The sequence below is a fragment of the Felis catus genome, chromosome D1, assembly GCF_018350175.1.
Source record: "Felis catus isolate Fca126 chromosome D1, F.catus_Fca126_mat1.0, whole genome shotgun sequence".
NCBI lineage: Eukaryota > Metazoa > Chordata > Mammalia > Carnivora > Felidae > Felis > Felis catus.
Window position 1 is genome coordinate 2,222,054 of NC_058377.1, and position 21,701 is coordinate 2,243,754.

The 21,701-nt window shown below is 48.3% G+C and overlaps 2 long non-coding RNA genes across 3 annotated transcripts; one reads left to right on the forward strand and one right to left on the reverse strand.

Annotated features, from left to right (window-relative positions):
• Window positions 1–1,518: 1,518 nt before the first annotated feature.
• LOC123380312 lies at window positions 1,519–19,452 on the reverse strand. Its single transcript, XR_006585866.1, has 2 exons — window positions 18,888–19,452; window positions 1,519–8,055 (listed from the first exon to the last, which is right to left on the reverse strand). It is a non-coding gene; the product is annotated as an uncharacterized LOC123380312 (long non-coding RNA).
• LOC111556550 lies at window positions 10,785–14,640 on the forward strand. 2 transcript variants are annotated; one of them, XR_002736030.2, is made up of 3 exons: window positions 10,785–12,122; window positions 12,985–13,945; window positions 14,528–14,640. It is a non-coding gene; the product is annotated as an uncharacterized LOC111556550 (long non-coding RNA). The 2 variants fall into 2 exon arrangements; XR_006585865.1 differs by having other exon boundaries at window positions 10,788–12,122; window positions 12,985–13,241; window positions 13,468–14,634.
• Window positions 19,453–21,701: the final 2,249 nt, after the last annotated feature.

Below are 21,701 nucleotides of genomic sequence, written 5' to 3' on the forward strand. Positions count from 1 at the left end.
AGAGTCCTAAAACCCTCGCCCCATCATGAAATCGCTCAAACTTTTCCAAATGTCCAAGACTCAGAGGGAGACAGGAGATGCACCATTTGTTACCTTACTCTATGCCTATATAATTTTTTCCTTTCTCTTTTCTAGTATCTGGGATTTTTTACTTGAGAAGGAGATATTGTTGCTGGGATTACTGTCAGTTTTCATGACTACTGTGGTTTTCTCACCAGAAATCTTGAACATTTGTTTAACTTGAAAGCAAAGAGAAATTGTGATAGCTTTTTCTGCCATCATTTAAACAACAAAATAATAGTAATCTGTCAACTAGTAGAATAAGAAGTCACTGTATATGAGGAAAACAACTGGTATTCTTCATTCTAATGAGGCATATGATTTTTCTCCTACCATTGAACATTCAAACATCTGGTCTTGAACTTCAACAAGAATTTATGACTTGTTGATCTACTTACGGAGCTAAAAGAATATTCTACCAAATAGTGTCCCTGCTGTTAACTCATTAAAGAGTTAAAAGGGACAGAAAATTAACACGAACATGACAGTTACTAAGAACTTGTGGACACCAAAGAAGGATCCTGAATAAATGAACCCAAAGAAAGTTCTAAGTATGCCTCAGACTAATGATTGACTGGGAATTCTCTGGGAATCCACTATCTCTGGGATAGTGGGTCCAAAAGAAAAAAATAGCATCAGCAAAATATCTAGAGTCTATGGAATCTTTCTTACCAAGATCCTATCACTTAATGGAAGGATGGCAGAGAGAAGGAGCCTTTAATGAGAGCTGTTGATGTACAGACACGTTGTGAGGCACTGTTCTGACACCACGTCCTTAATTTCTCCCACCAACCCTGTGAAGGAGGTGGTACCTGGGTTTTACAGATAATCTCCCAGAGCCTCCTAGTTCTTAAGTGACTTGTTGCTCAATTACTATTGTTGCCTAAGAATGTGTCCCAAAATGTAGGAGTTTAAAACAACATTCTTTCTCTCTTTCTCAAGATACATTTGTCAGAAATTTGGAAGAAGCCCGGCTCGGCAGTTCTCATTGCCTCTTGGGGGTAGAAGTCAGATGTCAGTGGGGCTTCAGTCCTTGAAAGGCTAGGCTGGACTGGGACTCCAGGCTGGCTCACTCACAGGACCGCCCATCAGCTGGGAGCTGTTGACCAGACACGTAGCCTCTCCAGCCAGAGTGGTGGCCTCAGGACAAGTGGACTTCTTACATGGTTTCTGGCTTCCCCCATAATGAGCGCTCCACAGGACCGAGTCCGAGCTATGTAACCCTTTGTGACCAGCTTCAGGAATCACATAGCATCACTCTGCTGTACTCGACTGGATGGAACACTGAGAAGCCCGCCAAGACTCCAAAGAAAAGCACATAAACCCCCTTTTTGGTAAAAACAATGTCAGACTCTATGGGGCTGTATTTTAAAATTATCATACTTGCTCAGAAACAGCCAGAAAGAGCTCACTCAAATGTATTATAAACAACAAAACCTCTGATTGCAATTCAAGGTAGATAGAGGAAAGGAATATTTTTATTCGCAAATGACGAAATTTAATGCTACTGAGACCAAGACTAAAAGAGTGACAGGTTTGTGAGGCAGATCATAGGAAAGAAAGGATGAATGTGGCTTTCCTTAAGAGTGGTGACCAGTGGGAGTTTCATCCTGAAACCACATCTGCCTCTCTCTGCATGTTGGCCACTTGTCATGCACTGTGACCCTTACCCTCACAATGCTCTCAGCACCAGCCAATGCCACCCAGAAGGTTCTCCTCCTCCTGGTTCACATTTGACATGTTGAAGGGAATGCTTCAGACACCCCCTTCGTGTTGCACCTGCCCACCTGTTCAAGACATACGACAGGTCCTATTCGAGCCACACGGTTGGAAGTCATTACTAGAGGATTGGAAGGGAGATGGAATGGGGAAGGGGAATAGTGGGAAAATGTGCACCTTAGAGGAATCAAGAGTCTACAGTGATTACTGAGCTAGTGACTTCTCTTGCTGGGACTGCTTTGTGAAAGTCTCATAAACCTCGCACAGAAGGTAATCAGTCTTTAGCTCTCGACAACAAACCTTTGTAGTCCAAAGAATCCACAGAAGACTGAATGAAAGGCTATTTGATTTCACTGATAAAGTAACAAGCCAGAAGTCGGAGCTGACACACACAGGCTTTCATCCGTACTCCAATGATCGAGCATTTTCACTTGATTATCTCGTTTATTCACACAACAGCTAAGTGTTATAGGGCAGGTTTTATCTTCCCTTAGCAGGTGAGAAACCTGAGACCCAGGAATTTTAAGGGACTTGATTCCAGTCATGAAGGGAATAAATAGTAGAGCTAGGGCTTAAATTCACATTCCCCCAGGCCTAGTACATTTTCCACTTTGCCACGGATTCTCCTGATGTACAACTTCAGGTTCCTTGGTGGCATGATGGATAGGTAAGGTCGTCTCTACTGGAGGACCCAGCAACTCAGCTACTGAATCTCGGAGTACCTGCCAATTGGAGTATTGTGGCTTCTACAGCCTAAATTAAAGGGGTCATTTTCATTGATGTAATTCACCAAAGTAAACTTCTCTTGGCAAGATCATCCTTCTCGAACATGTCACTCCTGTCCATAGACACTGCCCATGGGCTTCCATTCATGGCATGTAGGATGGAGTCCAGCCTCCTGAGCAAGCTTCACAAAGCCCTCATCACCTGGTCACAACTCACTGTCAACCCACTGTCTCTCCTTCTCACCTGATGCTCTTAAATAGGTCAAGGATGCAATCTGAGGGTAAACTCAATTCTTTCTCTGTACACTCTGTCAACCTCGTCACCTCTCCCATGTAAGAAAAAGGCCTCTGTATGAGTCAATAACTGAATGGCCTTCCAGGAACAATAGCGGACCCTGTACCTTGGGAGCGGTCTTCTAGCAGGAAAAACAAGGATTTTACTATCACAACTGAGCAATGCTTACTGGGCTCTCTTGTGGATTGCCTTATGTTCTCAACTATGTTTTGTTCACATTTGACCAAGATGGAAAGATATGACTCTGCCTACAGTGGACACCTGGAATGCCTACAAGTGCCTACAAGGACCAGCACAGGATCTAGGAGAGAAGACGTGGAGAACATATCTTAGAACGCTTTTACTGGCTCTCACAGAGAATATAAATAAATAATCTTCTCTTTCTCCATTCCTTTGCCTTTTCTTTTCTCACTAAGAGATAGCCAAGTCTAGAGTACCAAGATCAGGGTATAAGCTTGAGGCAAGGGCCCTAGGTGAGGTCATTCAGTCCACCTCCACTTATAGACTCTGCTAAAGGAGCAAAAGGAGTCACATCGATGTTGAGAAATACAGGAGCTCCCTGGGTTTGGGAAACACAGAGGGTGGTAAGAACCACGAGGGAGCTAGAAATAAAACAAGCTCCATCATTTTTGAATGCCCTCTGTGCACAATTACCTTTTTGGAAATTCTGGAAGTAGTTGGACCTACAGGAAGAAAATGCAGCAGAGAAGGATGTAGCGGTTTGCCTCATGGGGGGCTTACAATTGCAGACCTCGTGCTCCAGCGGGAAAGCCCAGAACACACTGCAAAACTGATTGAAGCCACGTTTAGGGTTGTGTAGATCATAAAAGTTTGTTGACTACACGAGTCAGCAAATACTAAATAAATAAGGTGCGTTAACGTCAACACCAGCATTGGTCAGTTGGGTTCCATGACACGTTGAGGAACTGACCTCAGACCGGCCTCAGGAATTATCTGTAGCTCCCAAAGTCAGACGCAGTTGACACAGGGCCATTTCATAAGTCCTCGTATCCTTGGCTAAAAGTGAATCCAAGAGCCTCTCAAAACTTTCTACGCTCAAAATGAAAAACGAGGTCAAAACAGTGAAAAGAACATACAGCCACTTTTGCTTCCATTGGTCATGTATTGTTTTCTTTTTGAAAGACCTCTTAAGAATCAAGGGCTTGGAATGTGACTGGTGGTGACTTTGATATCAGTGTAACCATCACTGAGGATTTCTTGAACTCAGGGATGTACATTTTAATTCTTGAGCCATGAATCCATAAGCATCTTGGTTTGGCCAATACATAAGCCGGAACTGATCATCCGCCTAACTATGAAGTATGAGGTTTGCCTTTGACGCCCCAGATCTTGTCTGCTCCTGCTTTCCTTCTTATGTCCTGTTCCTCTTATGTCTTGCTCCAGGAAGACCCATCCTTCCCTGGGAAGACACTGTTTCAAGTAGACACATGTCCAGAAATGATGAGGACCCCAGTGGTGATGATGAGGACAGTGCCTTCTATTTATTCGGTGCTCACCATTCGCACGTTATTTACTCAGTGCTGATTCAGGTCAGGGTTTGCACCATATTTCATGTAATCCTATCCATCCTATGAGACAGATACTCTGTTTTCCCACTTTACAGATGATAAAACTGACACTCCCAGGTGGAAATAATTTGTAAGAAGCCCCACAGTGTGTGAGTGGGAGAGTGGAGACTCAGTCTCCCATTTGTGTGACTTCCGAGTCCATCTCCTTCATTGTTTCAATAAACGCCTCCATGGTTGCTAAATCCATCTCGTGTCTGTCTTCCAAATACTTCCATGTTACAAGAGGATGTGCAGTAGCAAGTAGTGCCTAATGGAAAGTTAAGAATTACTTAACTTTCCTAGCATGGGTAACAGCCTAGTACCTAAGATATTTTCAAGTCGCTGAGAATGGGCTTCCCAGAATCCCCCAAATCACACCATGTAGAGAGATTTCCTGTGCTTTCTATGATCCAAATGAGCACAATAAGACCCTTATGACAGCACTGAGTTCCAGGCTCTCAGTTCCTCAACTGTAAAATGAGGGAGACCAGATCGCTTCCAGGGACCGTTCCAGCCCCGACACCCCATCTGTGAAGGATTGGTTACATATCGAGTGAGTACGGTGAGCTTAACCCGGGGCCACTTGGTAATCCTAAAACCTCGTTACCTCTCCCTTCAGAGATCCAATTTCTTGGCCTTATATGAGTTTCCTCTGAGGTGAAAGATACCCTGTAACACACAGCGAAGGCAGTTTTAAAGTGAATGTTGTTACAAATCACAGCCCTGAAACAAATTCCTCTCTCAGCCTACATTCCCAGGAATTGGTAGGAAAGATGCAAAACCGTTTCCAGCCCCTTTCATCTTTCAAGCTCTTACTAAAACATGGAATTAATCTTCAACATGTCACTAAGGTAGGCACAACCCTAGTGCTGTCCTCTCCTCTTGCGCTCCCTTCAATTTTCCTTGTCCGCCATGTTGTTAGAGTGGCATCAGAGGAGACTTGCAAGGTCATTTGCTTGAAAATCACATCTGATGCCTGATTGTCACAAAAATTTTTGCCAGGTGCTCATCCAGTGTGGGGGATGATTTTGGAGGATCTTCCAAGCCTAAGGACCAAGAATTGCCCATCTGTCTATACGTTTTATCCACTGAAGTCGTGAGGTGAAGACACCCAAATGATGGCTCAGGTTGGACACCGGCAGGAATCTGGGCCAATCAGACGACCCTCCTCCAGAGCAAAAATGGGAATGAAGCTACTATAGCATCAGCCTGGACTGTTTCCTTGGATGCAGCTGATCACATTGGAAGTGAAGGTACGTTTATCTACCAATCTGCAGAAGTAGAAACACAAGGCAGATGTACAGCAGGGAACAGAGCTGTGACATGGAGAAGACAGTACTTCCTGGATCTCCACCATTTTTCATTTACTGGCTCCATTCCTTGACTGCAACTTCGCATTATGTCAAATTCACATCTTCACTAACACCTGCAGCCTGTGCATGAACAACTATAGCACCAGACGACTCCCCGGACGCTTCTCCAGTGCTTCTTCCAACTCCCTATTCTTTCTTTCTGGAATTCTTGGGGTCCACAGAAAGCCTCAGGATTCAGAAAAGTTGTGCCTTCCTCCAAATGGGGGTGGGGGTGGAAAAAAGAGGTAAGCGTGGGGGGGAAAGAACTGAGTATTTTTGTCTATTTTTCCTGCCTTCTTCTGAATTTGCTTGCTGATAGCAAATGGATATCTGCCTCCTTTCCAGGATGACTGTCACAGAGTTACATCCATTCTCTGCAGTGCTATAATAGAAAACCTAACAACAGAAGTCCACTGCCTAACTGACTTGCAGCTAGCCATCTAAGGAGAAAGAACAGAAATTTTGAAACAGCAGTAAGGCTAATATCTTCTCACCTTCCCGAATTCATGCCTCGACCTTTCTACCTAATTTCATTGATCATTTTGAGGTTGTGCTGTGTCACAGAATCATGGACTGTCAGACTAAATCAAAAGCAGACCATTATTTAAAGTGTACACAACTGTAAATAACCCCTTGCTGGGTCCCCTGACTGATGCACCTTGGGGACGGCTCTCAATAAAGCCTGCACAATGGGTTTTCCATTGGGAGCAATGACTCGGGAAATGAGTTGGGAAATTTAGCCCCTAACCCATGGCTAGCTGTCAAAACATCCTTTTGCTTGACTCGAAAATCCCAAGACAGGCTCTTATTGGCCCAGAGAAGTCATGTGACCATCCCTGAAGCAGTCACTGTTGCTCTGGAGTGGTCAGGCCCCTACCTAGAGCTGGCCTTAGAGGGGTTCCCCAGAGGAAAGTCCAGGTGTCCTTAGCCAGAGGAAGGAAATGGAAACTGAGTAGAGTTAAGCAGTAGGTTGAGGGGTGGGGGGGTGGGGGTGGAGGGGGAGGGGTTTGTTCACACAGGGCTTCATGGGCCAAAAGGCCTCTTACCTTCACTCCCACCCATCTCTGAGAGGGGCTGAGGAGGCCGGGTCCCAGTGGCATCACTATAGGAACAGACTGGGTGGCATTCCAGTCAAGGATGCTAAGAATGGGTGATGGGTGGAGGACAGAACAGAGGCCTCTGGAACCAAACTGAAATTGAACCTCTTTTGTGCTTGTGCCCTGCCCCTGGAGCATGGAAATGGACATCAGAGCCCCAGTGACCCCAACATCTGCCTCAAATATGTCACCTTGTCACGAGCAACAGAGAGCTGAGCCCACCCAACGTGAGCGATAAAGCGCCCCTTAAAAAGACAAAGGATAAGAGATTCCTCTTCAATATGCCCCTCAGTATACTTGCCGGCTGACCTTGGCTCTAGGACATTTCATTTACTCACTCAGTGACCAAAAGCATTTTCCTTTAAATGAGCTCCTGTTATGGGTACTATTGGCTTATTATCCAGAGAGCTGTCACCATGATAGTTCTTACATGTGGTCCCTACATCAGCAGGAGCCCTGTCACCCAGACCTGCTAAATCAGCAATTCTAGACTTGGGGTTGAGCAATCTGTGCTCCCCCAAGCCTTCCAGGTGACTCTGATGCACAGTACGGACGGTGAAGCACCGCACGCTTCTGGAGACCACAAACTTCAGACAGGAAGTCTGCGTCACGTAATCCCTGGAAAGGAGATTGGTCCCCCTTGGCAGGACAATGAGGAGCTATGGCAGGGCTTCAGGCAAAAGTTAAAATCAAGAAATCAATCCTGGCTTCATTTAGAAGGTAGGCATTTTGTCCATCATAAATTTTTGGCCTTTGTTCGGAGTTTTGAAAATACCCGTCCTTCTTACGGAGGCTTTTGGCGATCCCCTGAAGTTTGAGGCTACGATGGGCGTCTCAAGTGCAGGCTGTGGTCCTGCCCTTTCAGAAGCCATGCACACCAGAGAGCAGCCTGCTCACTGCCGCCCGGGTCCTGAGGGACAGCAGGACCGTCATCCAGAAGAGCACGTGCAGGGCTCCCACCGCAGCCCCCAGCTGTGGGTGGAGAGGGTGGAAATTCTGTAGGATCGCAAGGTCACAAGCTATTTTTCCATTCCAGGGATTTAAACAACCCCTTCAGAAGTGGTCCTGGGACTTCTCTCGTCGTGAGCACAGTTGCGGCCAGAGGCGATGACTGATGTATTGGCTTCTGAGGCAACCCATGTTAATCAGGATGAACTAACTCGACTCAACGTTGAGTGTCACACAGGCCCAGAGTTACATTCCATTTTCTTCTCCCGTCATGGTGGATTACTCATGGCCCTGCAACAAGAAGGCAGGAATTCACACTGCGGGTCTGGAGCTCGTCCCCACCTTTGGTTGTATCTACGCAAGGGCAGAGGTGCCAAGGACAGGGCCTCATGCCACAGCATTCCACAAACCAACCACCTTCTTTCCTGTCTTCCTTCTTTCCACAAGTCTTGCCTCTAAAACCGCAGGAACAAAAAGGAGTACAAAATCTGTGCGTACAGAAATTATAATTTCATCAAACGAAGTCAGTACCTGCACAAGCTTCGATTTTGGAATAGATGCCAAGTCCTCTATTCGCCTGAGCCCATCTGTGGGCACGGAGGACACCGAGCCTGCCTGCTGGCTGTAGAACAAATTCTGATCCAAGATGGCAGCCTTTCTGGCAGGACATGACTTAGCACATCCCCATATCCCTTCTGTAACTATGAGGCCCCCAGTCCCTGACCTGCGGGTCTCTCAGGGTGATGCCTCGAGGGTGCGGCTCTCACTGGAATTGCCCTCAGCCATCAGGATCGGCCTCACCCAAAGCTACACCACCTCCAGGAAGGCGTCCCACAAGCAACAATATGCCGAAGCAGGGAGACCCAGCCCCGGCCCCTGTAGGACCCCATTTGGGACACTGTGAAAGTCCTCCCAGCTCCAAAATGCTCGACAGAATCAGCTGAGGCCTCAGCTGCAAACTGGCGTCTCCTTCTGCTCGCTTCTCTTTCCCTCACTTCCTTAAAGCTGTGTCTTCTGAGAGACTTCCGGCCCCTCCCCACCCAAGCGGCCATCTCTCAGCGATGTCTCGGCATCTGCTCTCATGGAATTCAGCGTGACTATCAGGCAAGGTTCTAGGACGTGAACCGTAACGGGATTTTGGAAATAGATCCGATGCTGGCTGACTGGCAAGGCGGACCCCATTGCAAGCGGCAGGGAGACGACAAAGAGCCCCTGGAATGCTGTCGTAGTGCACGTGTTCAGACTCTCACTGGCAGTGACCTGGGATGAGAGTTGGGTCACAAAGGATGCAACGGCCTAAGTGACATTTCTGGTGCTTGGGGCTTGATAGCCATAAGAACCATGGAGCGGGTGGTTAATGCTGAGGACCTGTGGTTTACTCCACAGGTTGATGAGTCACCGAGTCAAGATGGCATGGGAAGGCAAGAAAGGACTCTTTGCAACATTTATGGTATCTCCTGTGGCAAGAGGTTCAGACTCAAGACCAGGTTGAAGACTTAGTCATGAAAGTACTTAAGAGAAACACGTAAGAGAAAACTGAATTCTCTACCGTAGCAGGCTTCCGGTGCCAAAATTAGGGCTCTAATAGTGAAGGAAGTGAGACCCTGAAAGTTGGAACAGGGATAGCTGGGTAGATGCATTTGGGAAAACCTTGACATCCCAGATTCCTCTGAGTGTTCTGGGCCTAAGGAAGAGACCCACTCTTCACGTGAAGATAATACAGAAGCCTCAAGGGAGGCAGGCGCCTTATAAGATAAGGTCCCCTTATGTCCTCCTGGAAACCAGAGTAAGAACAAGGATATGAAATGGGCCATGTGCTGGGCCTGTGGTGGGAAGAGAGAAACTATCCACTGAAGGAGTTGTGGAATTTGGCTAATGTGTTCTGGTAGGAACTGGAAAAAACATCTCTGGCTATTTTTAGGCTGACCACGGGAGAGTTTTGAGATGTGGAGCACTGTAGGATGTAACACCCTAGCAAGGACCCTATGAGATGTGCTAACGCACTCCTAGAATGGCTCGTGGAAGCTTGGCAAAAGTACCAGCATGCACTGAATGAAGTAGAAATGGCTGACAATAGAATAGTGAACACAAGGTTCAGGGAAGGGCATGTGTTAGGGTGGATTTACTATGGAGGGCTGGAAAAGTCACTAGCAGGACAGACTCCTCACGGGGGTCAGGAGACACTCCCTTCAGGTAGGCAAGATGCAACTGTGTGAGTCAGAGAACGGGAGGCCCACATTCCAGCAGGACGGTGTGAGGACTGAGCTGTGTAGTGTGTGTCGGGAGGTGGGGCATGCTGAGGTGGTTACTGGGCCCAGGGCAATGGATGTGAGCTTTCAAGGACCTGCTTGCCCTGGGTGAGCAGCGAGACTGGAGCCCCGCCCTACTTTTGCCACATGCATGGCTGGAGGCCACGTGGCGGGAGCAAGAAAGACAACAAGGAGCCTCCCGGAGCCAAGAAAAAGAGCATCTCCGTCCTGCTGTATCCCATCACCCCCTCCTCACACGCTTGCCCCAGAGGTGAAACGCTTGGAGTCCAGCCCAATGATCACAGAGTGGGCAATACGGGACACACCTGGAGATGAAGAACAACAGATTGGTGTCACAGCCCGCTCTTCAGTGACTCAGGTTCCACATGCACACACGCTATACACATTTCACGCAACGTTTCAACAACGCTGTATTTCCGCCCTAGGAAGACACGGTCATCTTTACAGGTTATCTGTACGAGTTGCCTTTACAAGCCACGTCTGGCTGTATTAATGACTCCCAAACTCCATCACATTCCCACTGCATATTCTGTGAGCTAATGAGCACGGTTTACAATTAACCCAGAACAACTTGTATATAAAATCAAAACTGGGCAAAGGAACAAGAAGAAAACAATCTATGCAAGTGAATACATATAACGAGGAAAGAAAAATATGCAAAGCTATTCTAGTTCTTATTCCTGTAATTGACTATAAGACTCTAGTGGGTACTTAATTATTGCATTTTTCAATATGATTTCTGTATTTCCCCCTATTCAGCCAGGATCTCAGCTGATTTGGGTTATTTTCCAGGTAGAATGACTCAAACAATTCTCAAAGGGTCTAGGTCATCAATCGATGTGTCTCTTTTTGGTTGCCATACTTTTCATTAACTTTTCCTACTGGATATGGAGGTACTAAGAGGCACTCCAGAGAGTCCAGTGGATTGTAGATAAAATCTCCCTTGTGCAGCAGTGACTCAGTTTCCTCTTGGCGTTCAAGATCAACTACTCCAACAAACATGGTAACTCCCCCACCTGTCTGCTCAAGGGGCATCAGGAGCCCAAAACGGTCAGGTAGAAGTCTCATCTTCCAATTTAGGGGGAGCACCATTGTGTCCTCTGATGGAAGTATATGTCCCCTTTAGGGACTAAGACATCCAAACACACACAGCCCAAAGCTTCTCAGACGATAAGCAGAGATTAAGCATCATCGTGAGAAGAACCATCCTCATTCGTTGATTCTGGGAATTCATACTCAGAGAAGAACTGGTTGAGCCCTGATGCAGGATTGTGAAGGCATACTGTTTGCCCCGCCAAGTGAAAGCAGAGATCATCTTGTGTTCCTTCCAAATTGGTGCGGAAATAAAGGCTTGGCGGGGTCCCTAGCCTCGTACCAAGTGTCAGAGTTCCCGTGGATTTGTTCCAGTGAAGATGATACACTGGAAACAGAAGCACCTGCCGTCACTATCTGAGTTAAGTTTGCAGCAGCCCCCGTCATCCTCCAAGATCTATCCGACGTGATCGCAGGGTGAGTCAGATGGGAACGTGACAGATGCCATCACCCCCTATGTTTTCAAATCTTTGGCGGCAATATCAATCACTGCAGTTTTTCCAGAGAGGAGGTATTGCTTCTAGTTCACAATCCTGATCAGGAGAGGACATTCCATGGACTTTCACTTGGACATTCCGGCCATCAAGACAGCACCCCATGGTCAGAGAGTTACTTTGGGGGCAAATGAAGCCCCCTGTGAGTCGGATTTGAACTAAGTCTCTATTATTTCACTGCTGTAAGCCCCACTTTGACTGTTGAGTCATCGTGGCATCAGCTCGGAACTACGACCTAATAATCCCATAAGGATCATCGCATTATGCCCCAGTGAGCTCTCATAAAGGACTACGGGACTCTTGTTACACTGGGTGTTTGCAACAATGGTACAGGGTCCTTCCTCAGGTTACTTGGCTTCTCCTTCAGTCGAAGAGCTCTGGGTCTGTGAACCGACTGAGGTCTGGAAACTCACTGAGAGGCCACGATTCTTCACTGTGGTGATTCAAGTCAGGGTTGTGGCTCCAGATCTAGAGTTTATTAACTCAGTCAAGGAAGTTACTGGTAGGTTACAAATCTATGTAATTCCTACAGACACTACGATCAATCAGCCTCCTGGGGGATATCCTTGTGGTTAAAGCATTTTGGTGACTGGGACCCTTTATGCCACCCTTTATGGTAACTATTTCTGTTTTATCTTTGTAGCTGAGGGCTGCACCTGGTCTAACACCCTTAGAATTCCCTCCTGCCTGTCTTTTCCAGGCTTTCTATCCATGTGTAAGATTCTTGCAATTCTTTGAGTACGCAAGCTACCTTCTCCTGGGTTATAGTGTGTTCTGGTCCCCTAGAACATGGTGAGATTTGGGGGCATCTGGGTGGCTCAGTCGGTTGAGTGTCTGACTTCTGGCTGAGGTCATGATCTCACGGTTTGGGGGTTTGAGCCCCGTGTCAGGCTGTGGAGCCTAGACCCTGCTTCCCATTCTGTGTCTCCTTCTCTCTGCCCCTCCCCCACTCGCACTCTGTCTCTCTCTCAAAAATAAACAAACATAAAAAAAAAAAAGAACATGGTGAGATTTGATCCTGGGCCTAGCAGCAGCAGAAGATCTTGGTGTGTTGAGGGACAGGAGAATCTACTCCCAAGGCTTGCCCCAGGTGAGTGGTCACAAGGCTTCCAAGCAAAGGCAGGATATCCTCCTCAGGCAATAGAGGGAAAGCTAATTCTTCTGGCTCAGGGAGGCTCCGAATGACACAGCAATTCACTTGGCAGCTTTATTTGGGTCCAACCAGTTGTTCCCAAAGTTTCATGATTCCATTCTTTTCTAGCCAATGTCCGAAAATGCACACGAGACGCTTGATGAGACTGTGAACTTCAGAATCACTGTAATTCAGCAACCCACACAATTAAATGTTCCATTTTTATTTCCAGCAATCTTAGCCCTGCTTCCATAAGAAAACGGAGATCTTTCCGAGGCCATCGTGGAAGCTCTCAGACAGCCAATGAAGCTGAAAGCTACAGGAAGTGACTGTGTCATTTTCTTTTCAGAAATGCTCAAGTGCACTGAAAGAAATCACTCCCAGATCGCGGGGCTCATAGTTGTCATTTGAGCCATAAAGTCAAGTGCAGCAACCACTTGGTGTCCAAAGCACTTACTTCAACTGGCACCTCCTCAGAATCAAATACAGGTTACAGTTTGCTTAATTCTAATGCCGCCGTTTGCCACGGGTTACCGGTATCCCTGTCCCCACTATCAGGGGGCTTAACAGGGCTCTGTGGTCCATGGGCAGGACCAAACCGATCTCTGGATCTCATCTTTGAGGGGCTGCGGCCTCTCCCAATCCCGTATCAGTCAGGTTCCCGTTTGGAGACAGAAACACACAGGGGAAGTTCAATATCAAACCTTATTAACAGGGGAGAGACTCTAAAGAATTCCCAGAGGCCAAGAGACGATACCTAAAGAAGGAACACACTTAGAGAGGAGGACCCAGCGTAAAGTTGGTGTTTAGACCTTGTTGGAGGCACGTCAGTCCTCCGAATGGAAAAGAAGTTCCCTGGGCTGTTCCAGGACCGGGAAAGTGGGAGACAGCCCTCCGAGGTGTGGCTGCATGATGTGGCTATGGGTACCTGAGGGGAGTCAAGGGTGGGAGGGCCACACGGAGCGGTCCACAGAGAGGTGACCACCCGGCCAGGGTCAGGGCCGGGGCTACAAGCCCACAAGGGGCTGGGGCTCCAGAACACTGGCCGGAGAAGAGTGCCAATGGAGTTTCCTCACACATACGGCTGCCACCAGGAGTCAGGACCACTCCAGTGTCAGAAAGAGAAGCCCTCCCTCCTGAAACGCCTACCCGTGCTCTCTGCAGAAGGACGTGTTCCATTGTCGCAGAAGCAGGTGATGGGGGCAGAATTTCGGGCCGGGGATCCTGGCACAGATCCTAGTCTTTGAGCCCCGTCTCCTGCTTGAACCTGACCACTCCCACCCTCCCTGGGTTCCTTGCTCCCCTTCTCCTCTCCTCTGCGGCCTGAGTCTGGCCACACATACCACCTACAACCGCTGCTGAGGTTTTCCAAGAGGGGAAGTTCCCGGGGGAGATGGAGGGAGAGAGTCCAACACGTTCACTTATGTTCTTTAATACATCATCTCTTTGGGTGATGCTGAGACCCGGTCCCGGGTAAGCATGTGGTTGTGGTCTCAGTTCTCTTCCCCTTCCTCCCATATCACACATCACACAGTTGTCAGGTTGTGTCTCCAATCCCTTCTGATCTGCAGCAGAGATGGCTGCAAGTTGCCTGGTTCCCAGATGGCCTGTGGGAGCGTTAGCAACTTAACATGCGGGATTCTCCTAATACTGACTGCCTGATTATGTTGCTCCCAGAGAGCTGGGCAGGGGCTGGGGTGGGGGGTTGCTGGCTCAGATTCTGGATGTGAAGTCGCCCCAATTCGAATCCCCGATTAAACGATTAAACATTCCAGGAATGGCTTCTAGGTGATCACTGCCAGGAGCTTGCGGAAGACTCCCGTGACAAGTCTTTCCTGTTAAACTGTGTTCACTTACAGCTACAAATAAAAATTTTCCAATTTCTGAGTCAGTAAGCAATATGGTTTTCTAGAAGCGGAAATCAGCACCTCAGACTCTGGTGCTGAATGCTGTTCTTCGTTTCTTTTCTTTTTTAAACGCTCATTTATTTTTGAGAGAGGGAGGGAGCCAGAACATGAGCAGGGGAGGGGCAGAGGGAGGGGCTAGGCATGGCTCCTAGGCAGGCTCCAGGCTCTAAGCTGTCAGCAAGGAGCCCGACTCGGGGCTTGAACTCATGAACCGTGAGATCATGACCTGAGCCGAAGTCGGATGCTTAACCGACTGAGCCACCCAGGTGCCCCAACCCTGTGACTTCTATAGGAAGGAACCACACAGCGATTTCAGTACCGCACTTACTGAGGTAGAAGCTTCTGGAAGAGTTGCTGTAGTGGGCATACACACTAATGCGGGGCTCTGGGTTCTGGGGTGCAGCCTTTACGGCTGGGGCACCGGTGAGGGCTAAATACGGAGAGTTTTCTTCCCCTGCTCCTCCATTCCCAGCGACCTGCACAATTTGTACCCTCAGAGTTCTTGATTCCAACGGGTAAGCCAGGAAGGGAGTGTGTTGGGAGAGTAACATGGACCCCCAGAACTAGGCGGAGCCCGGAGGCTCAGAGAACACGGTCTGCAGACCCTGCGGCCGACATCAAGGGCAGGCACACACCGTCCCACGGCTGCTAAGGAGATGACCTTCACCGGCCGGGAGACCCCAGGCCACCCACGAGGGACACACAGCCACAGGCCAGCACATCTGTCTCCGGCCACCGGCTCAGGGGAAGCAGAGAGCAGAGGACTCGGGCTGCCTTTGGAGAGAGGGGCCTTGCCGACACCGAGTGGAGTGAGGGATTACTACGAGGTCCTGGGCGATAATAGGAATGGGGATCGGATGCTAGACAGTTGCAAACTGACCAAGGTCCCACAGTACCCCCTTTTGGGCACCTGGAAGATACATCAGGTGTGTGTAGACGAGAAATCAGCCAAGGCGGAATGGTTTCAAGCCCTTTACACGCTTCTGCGGCCCATCACACACCCAGCAAACAGGTGGTGGGCGTAGCCGAAGCACCTGTCCTGTGCTGTCCTGTCTCCGCACACACCTGTCCTCCCTTGCTCCTCTCCTGCCCGCTCTCAGCCTTTGAGGACCTCACATATCGGAGGCGGGACTCCTCCCTTACCCCCTCCTGCGGCTACCGTCAGGCTCCCCTGTCCTCAGCACCTGCCCCCAGAGTTCCTCCTGGGAGCTGGTCCCAGTCCTGGTCACCGGGCAGCTGGGCTGAGACTCCATCCCGGGAAGGACGGGAAGGGACGCAGTAGTTACGCCGGGGTATCTTAACACAGGACCTTGCACCAAATACATTTTACAGATTATTTTCGGATCTCAGTGACCTGTGTTCTCCCTGGCCCCCATCCTCAGAGCTGATGGAAAGCTGGGGTGATGCAGGGCCCTCAGGAAAGGGGTCGTGAAGGACACAAGGCATGGTTCAGCTTCTGGAGGGGCCTCTGGCCAACTGCACGAGCTTTCTTCCTGCTGCGTGAAACACAGTAGAGTACGATGCACACGGGTGAACACCCACCCGCGTGCACACGTGCGTGCTCCTGTAAGCAGTGGAGTGGGAGAGGCCACAGAAGCGGTGGGGGGTGGGGGGGCCCTGGACCCACACGGACCTGGGGCTAACTCGGTCCACCCCCACAGTTGTGCAACTGTGTGTAGGTACTCACCTCTTTGTGTTAAGTTCTTCCGATACTGCATGGGAGTAACGATCGTACCCATGTCACGGGGTTCTTGCAAGAATGAGAGGATCTAATGCTTGCAGACCTCTGAGCGCCCGCTCGGCATCACAGACGGTGGCCCCTCCATATACATCCATACACACCCGCGCCCTCGAGTTAACTAGCTCTGAAACCTTCGATAATCCCTTCTCCTCTCTGAGCTGCCTGCACAATTGTGCATGAATCGCCACCTCCCAGGTTTGTTGTCAGGATTAAAGGAGACGGGCAGCTAACAGCACAGAGGCCCCAGTGCCGTGAGCGAAAGGCTCAGAGCACCGAGAGGAGGGAGCCCGTGCACACAGCAGTGGGGCGGGGGCGGGGGGTGGTGTTCAAGAGAGGCTTGAGATTCACATTCATGTCACCATCGCCTCTGATTAAAATGCCACTTGGGAAGTCCAGACCTTTCCTTCTGAAGGGATCCACGTCACCAGCAAAAGGTTAAATGGCGACTCACCACTGTGACTTTGCAATCAAAAGGAAGATCCACCCGCCAGCCTGTATTTACGAGGGAGAGAGGGCGCAGCGACAATACTCTGAAATGAAGTTCACCTTGTTCGAGAGACACTCTTCTGGGGAACACTACAAGGCCCCACTGTGCAGCCTGGCTCGGCTGACCTGTCCCCAGGAGAGGGAGCGCGGGGCCACTCGGGGACAATGCCAGGGTCCGCAGGGGGAGAGCAGTCTAGCGGACAACGACTGAACAGCTCTGACCCTGCGGGTCCCTGAGCTGGGCTCCGGAGGGACCCGGCTCGACATCCTGAAACATCACACACAGGGACTGTTCGCGCAAGTCTGTGACAAGGGAGGTGAAGGGAGCTCGGCGCGAGTGGCGAGGGGCCAAGAGGCTTCGCCCGAGAGCGGGGGAGGTCCAGAGGGACCGCTGGCGCTTGCAGAGAGGGCAGCCTTGCCCTTTGAACGGACAGGTGTTTGAGGATGGAGTTCGGAGGAGACACACACCGGGCAAGCTAGAGATTTTCCGTCTCTGTCCTGTGGAACAGGTCAGGGGCCTTCAGCAGCGCCTTCCGCCCTTCACCCCGGGAATAAGGCAAACGCCGCCACTAACTGGGAAGCCTCCCGCTCCCGTGAGCTCCTCATCATCCTAACTTTGAGCTAAATGAAAGTGGCAGTGTGTCAGTCAGGTGTCTTAGGGTTATCCAGAGAAACAGCCCATAGGGAGGCAGGAGGGAGAAGGAGAGAGAAAGGAAATGGTTCATGAAGGTGGGGCAAGTTTGAGATTCATAGAACGGGCCAGCAGGCTAGAGATTCAGGTGAGAGCTGTTACTACTGTCTTGTGTCTGAAATCTGCAGGGAGGGCCTGCAGGCGGGACACTCAGGCAGGATTTTTATGTTAAAATCTTGAAGAATTCCTTCTTGGGGGAACCTCCGTTTTGGCTCTCAAACTTTCACCTGATGAGAAGAGGCCCACCCACACTATAGAAGGTAATCTGATTTCCTTCAAGTCAACCGATCATAAATATTAATCACATTCACAAATACCTTCGCAGCAACGTCTAGCCTAGTGTTTGACCAAACAACTGAGCATCGCAGCCTAGCCAAGTGGACACATAAGATTCATCATCATCGCAGGAAAGAATAGCGACTAATTTTGCATGGGGTGGTTATAAAAACTCACAGAGAGGGTAATATGTAAGATTTGGTCATTAAGAAACAGTGGAAGTTTGTTCTGTGAGAAAGCAAGGGGAGCAAAAAAATTCCTCTCAGAAGGAGCCAGAAAGCCGTGGAGGCAAAGAGAGTGTGCTCTAGGAAGAGGCCATTTCTCCGTGTGGCTGAGCAGTGAAGTCCACAAGGCAGGGGAAAGGAGGCTGGACAGGATGTGAGCCACCAAGAAAGATGTATTTACCAAGTAGAATTTGTTTTCCAAACAACAGAAAACCACTGAAAAATGAGTATGAGGGCACCAGGGTAAAATCTAACTTCTAGAATAACACTTCTCAAACTTGAGCGCATTCAAGGATCACCTCATAGTTGATACAAAATGCCAACAATTCTCAGGATATTCACCTCAACTTTGTTAGTCTGTAGGCCCCGTTTGAGGTCCAGCCCTGGAAGAGATTTTGAACAAGCATCTGATGCTTCCTCTGCAAGTAATCAGAGACTTCCCTTTGGGAAGCACTGTTCTAGAAAGACCATGAACAGATGAAGCAGAGAGAGCTGGCTGTGCTCAGTCCGTGGTTAGTCCTGTGGTTAGTCATGGACGTGACCTCTGCTCTCACGCCTGAGTCCTTCGGGGGCAGGGGACCAGCAGCATTCTCTGGAGACAGAGAGCATCTGTCTCTGGCACACAGACCATCTCTCTCCTCACTTGGATATTACATTACATATTAACGCTATAAAGTAGTGTTTTATCTGCTTTGATGGTAAAACCATCCTTGGGTTTTAGAATTGAGCCCCTCAGATAGAAGTCCTCAGAAGGACAAGGACGGGAGACAGACCCAAGGAGCAGACACGGTGCGGAAACAGAAGGCCTACCTGCTGTCCAACTCCGTCCATGGGTTGGTGAAGGGGCAGAACGGAACACCTTTGTTCTCTTCTCACAGACGCCCTTTGCTCCCAGGTTCCTTTGCTCCTGGTAAGAGTACGTTCCTGACGGTCACTTTTCACTAGTTGATCCCAGACGACCAGACGTTTCTGGATCCCAGGAGGGAAGAAGACTTTTAGGCTTTCGTAGCAACTCCCAGCCCACATATGTACCAGTAATTCTGCGCAGTACGTGAGGAACGCCTGTGTCTTCCTGCCTCTTCCCTGTAAAGTCACCTGCCTTTCCTATAAAATGAATCAGGTCTAAGTAAACATCTGAAGACCATCAACATCGGTGTTGCTTCAAAAAAAAAAAAAAGTGCAAGACACAGCTTCTGTGTTCACAAAGTTAATGACCTCGGCAGGGAAGAGACACACACAGCAGGAAGTATGAACAAATACCATATCCAAATTGTCACACCGAATGATGATTACAATAAATGCCAAAAGGTAGCTGAATTAGGAAGTAAAAAATGATAGGAAAGGAAGGAAATGAAATGAAATGAAATAAAATAAAATGAAATAAGATAAAATAAAATAAAATAAAATAAAATAAAATAAAATAAAATAAAACAAAATAATAAAATAAAATAAAATAAAATGAAATAAGATAAAATAAAATAATAAAATAAAATAAATAAATTAGTAAAATAAAATAAATAAAATAAAATAAAATTGTAAAATAAAGTAATAAAATGAAATAAAATGAAATAAAATAAAATGAAATAAAATAAAATGAAATAAAATGAAATGAAATAAAATAAATAAAATAAAATAAATAAAATAAAATAAAATAAAACAAAACAAAACAAAACAAAATAAAATAATAAAATAAAAGTTTGTCCTGCTGCCAGGGTCCCTAAGCCGAGCCCTCGGGATGGCTTCACTGACCACGTCTTACTTTTCTCTCTCATTCCTACCACGGAGGCTCGCCTCGCTGACGGGCCCTACCATGTCTGCCTCGAGACAGGCGCTCTGCCCTGAACCACGTGCACTTACTCAGGGTGCTGACGCAGGGCCTGGCTCTCTGCAGCTTCTTACCGTACAGGCCAGGCTGGGCCCCAAACCCAGGGGTCACCAGAGTCTCCGTGCTGTGATCGGCCTCCCCGTGTGGCCGGAACGTGCCCGGAGCCATACTGGCTTCGAGCTTTGGAAGGTCATTTTGGTCTGGGTGTACCATCTGTTCGTCTCCTTCCTCGAGACACTGTCATTTGCATTTCTGGTCACTTTGCCCCACAGCCCTTTAGTCCTCAGAATAAGCCGGTGGGTTTTACCTGGAAGCCCAGAGAGGACGTGGCAGGACACGAGCCATCAAAATGCTGTGGTGCCTCGCACACAGGAAGGTTTCACATGACATTTAAGTAGACTCGCAGTTCAGATCCACATATGATTTCATGAAATACCTGAGAGAAAATTCAAACCTGCATACTGCCTTTTTGGGAAGACCCAACCCCAGCTAACTGTCCCTTCCTGCCTTGAAATGAGGGCAGCAGGTCAGAATCAAGCCTGTTCTGCAAACACTCTCTTAAATTCAGGGGAAAATAAAGAAAACTTTCTGGTCACACTTCCTAATCTGGGCTGTGCGTTCCAGCACAGATGTTAATAAAATGGTATTTTCCTTCTGGTTTGGTGATTATTCCTCGTTCAACCAACTCTTTGGGGTTCGGACCCCGGAGAGAGACGGGGTCAGCAGTAGGATGTGGCTACAAAACCCCACTCGAAAGTCACATATGTGAATATTAGCACGTAGGTGATGGGAAGAATGGCCAACCCATCCTTGATAAGAGAGCCTACCATGGCCCCTCGGCAAGGCTTTGGCGGTGTCCTTAACTCAGTCTTTAGGGGAGAGAAGATGGTCACTTTTGATAGAGTCCTAGAGAGGAAACAGAGCGAGGAGACACAGTACAAATGCTCTGAACTGTTTGGCAGGAAGCGACCACACGAACATTGAGGTTATTACTTTCCAATGTGCACAAAGGGAACACCTTTGCTCTGTCACCTTGGGCCAGGGAAGAAGCAACCGCTTTATTATCACCTATGACATTCTGCCTGCGGACTCTTTCTCCGGAGAAGTTACCGCATTTTGATAGACCATCAGTTTCAGCTGTTGGGCAACTGGCCTCCACCGACACTGATGTGGAAAACCAATCTCGAGTCCCAGAAGGCAGAGCGACTACTGCCAAAGGTCACAGAACATTGGCAGCAGGTGTCTCTCTCTCTCTCTCTTCTGCCCTCAGCTCCCCTCCTGGCCAATGCAGGAGAAAGAATGACAGAATGAGAGAGCCAAATAAAAGGCTGTCATCTTTTAAAAACAAAGAAAGGTTAAACTGACCTTAGAAATATGGAACATCATTCTATTTCAAGTTTCTCCCGCCTCTAGGATTCAGCCTAAAGCCAGATTCAACACAACTCTCCCTGATTTCCAACCACAGTTAGTGTCACTGGATCTGGCCACTTCTAATCAACTGGCCGTTCATCCCACCCTTCCTTCGCTCAGTCTAGCCGACTGCCAACCCCTGTCACTTTTTCCTTTCCACAACATCTCTCCCATCTACCCCCTACTTTTCCTTTCCTTCTAGTGAAATAATAATCCAGAATTACACCTACATTATTGAAACAACTTCCCTAGAGAATTCCTACTTTAAGACTCACCCCTCTAATCCATTCGTTTAACTCACCACAGCAGTCGTGTTGACGCTGGGCATTTCTCCCATGCACACATATCGTATCCCCATTTAACTGAGAAGAATATTAAGGCTCAGAAGA